General features: G+C 38.2%; 1 protein-coding gene across 1 annotated transcript in view; it reads right to left on the bottom strand.

Annotated features, from left to right (window-relative positions):
- TG (thyroglobulin) overlaps positions 1 to 2,179 on the bottom strand; it is a 148,057-nt gene that overhangs the window by 63,614 nt on the left and 82,264 nt on the right. The window lies entirely within an intron of this gene.

Below are 2,179 nucleotides of genomic sequence, written 5' to 3'. Positions count from 1 at the left end.
TAACACAGGAAGGGCTCTGCAATCCATGCCATTGATCCAGTCATCTACATCAAAACTGCACTGCTAAAGAAATCAATTAATCAAAAAGATGAAGTCAAATGCCAGGCTAATACTCTTAAATAATTTAAAACAAGACCATAATCACTGATACTACTTATGTCTGATCATATTACTGAAAAATGAAATTAATTCTAAAAAAGTCCCGATGATAGCTTTGCACTGATTTGTACAATCTGTTTTCAGATTTGTTCCAAACAAAAGCTATTATAGGGCAGACATAAGAAACTCAAAAGCATTTTGCTGTTTCAGTTGCACATTTTCCAGTAAAGAAAGTTTCATACACCACACCTCTCTGCATGCTCAGAACACCATGGTTTTATCATGCATAACAAAGACAGAAACAAGGAGCACAAAGCTGACTTTTGCAGAAGAGCTGTATTGCTTCCTTCAGGAAAGCTGTTATCTGGTATATATTCTCGGTTTCATTAGTCTGTGTGCCCCTCCTTTTTTACAGTAAAATTAAGAGGACTGAATGATGTTGGTGTCTTGGAACAAAAGCAAGACATGTCCCTTTACAGGAGCTGTAAGTGAAAAACCAACTCTGGCACCACTTTAAAAAAAAAAAGAGAGATCAAGTATACTTTTAAGCTACAAGCTACTACTATTGTTGCCTACTTTTTATTTTGTCAGTGTATTTCATGAGAAAACTAAATCCACTGTGAGGCTGTCAGGATAAATAATTAACACTACTCTGAAATCTGAAATTAACATTACTCTGAACTCAGTGGAGATGCTGCTTCTGCCAACACAGTGGTCTCCACAGTCCCAGGAAGAAAACTCTTATAAACACTAGAAAAGTGGGAAGAACTGGTGCACCTGTCTGCTCATTGCACTTGCCATGATCTTCCATTATTCAGTGTTCTGCTGTAGGAGAAAGAATGAGTTTAAACTTTTTTTTATGAAAGAAAAGATATAATGTGGAATTACTCTCCAGAAGCAACAATAAGAAAAGAGGTCCTTGCATGTCTCTTCCATAAGTGGCTCAGCTGTTAAATTGCACTGTGTCAAGGCCCCATCCTCAGCTACGTCAGTAAAGGGTTTGTGACTTCAAAGTAGGATGAAACTGAGAGAAAAGGACTCTGGGTCTTCTAGAAAATTAAATTCTATTCCAAGAGCTGACTAAAAATCTAGGAACTGTGTGAGGAATTATCTGAGAATTACACAAAAAACCCAATTAATGAGCAGCAATTTTCAAAAACTTCCATTGCCATCCCCACTAGAGTGATGCAATTAAAATAAACTTATTGAGCCATGGGGATGCAAAAGGCAAGTTATGTTTCCTGAAGCAAGGGCACAGTGAAGAAAAATTAGCTATTGAATTAAGATGTCATTACTTTCAAGGCAAGATTTTATTTAATTGGGCCCTCAGCTTCCTGAACCAAGAATTCTATCCCACTGCTCACTGTTCCAAGGTAACACTGCTAGCAGAGATCATTTTGTCCAAGTACCATTTCAGCTGGATGTATAAACTTCCTCTGGTGATTAAGCCTCATTTCAGAGCACACTGAGCTTATCTGAGGCTGTGAAGATAAATGGCAATATTGATGCTGACAAAACCGGTCTCAGAGTCCTGAGATTCAACACAGGAAAGGCTGTAAGAATATGGATCACTTGAAGTGACTGAGAAAATGGGCTAAGCTGACAGGAAACAACCCCATCTGTAAACCGATTTTTACTCTCTGAAACTTGGTTTTTCTTTTAAATGAAATCTGTCATAAGATCTGATAAAAAGACTGGATACTTAACACGTGGGAGCTTGGCTCATCAGTTTCAGAGTGTAAAAGCTGCTGACCAGCAACCATATTTATGGAATGGAAACTAAGCTGTTGTACCTACAGGTTACGAAACAAGGTTATTTATATAATTCACAAAAAACCGCAGTGACGAAAACTGGATTCTTACTATGAGTAAATCAAACACCAGAATGCATCTCTTGTACATCCTGGTGAAGCATCCAGCTCCTGGAGATAACAGTCACAGGTGAGATGAAAAATATCTACAGCAATAACAGCCCTGTAAGTGCCATCAAGGTAAGCCAGAAATAAAATCAACACCCACACACTGCAACATCCTCATCTCTGTAAGAACATCCTTTCACAATGCAGGTGAAGCTGAAGCA

Source organism: Corvus brachyrhynchos, unplaced genomic scaffold, assembly GCF_000691975.1.
Source record: "Corvus brachyrhynchos isolate BGI_N302 unplaced genomic scaffold, ASM69197v1 scaffold187, whole genome shotgun sequence".
Classification (NCBI taxonomy): Eukaryota; Metazoa; Chordata; class Aves; order Passeriformes; family Corvidae; genus Corvus; species Corvus brachyrhynchos.
The sequence above is the reverse complement of the archived record's forward strand: the minus strand, read 5'-3'. Positions and strand labels throughout refer to the sequence as shown.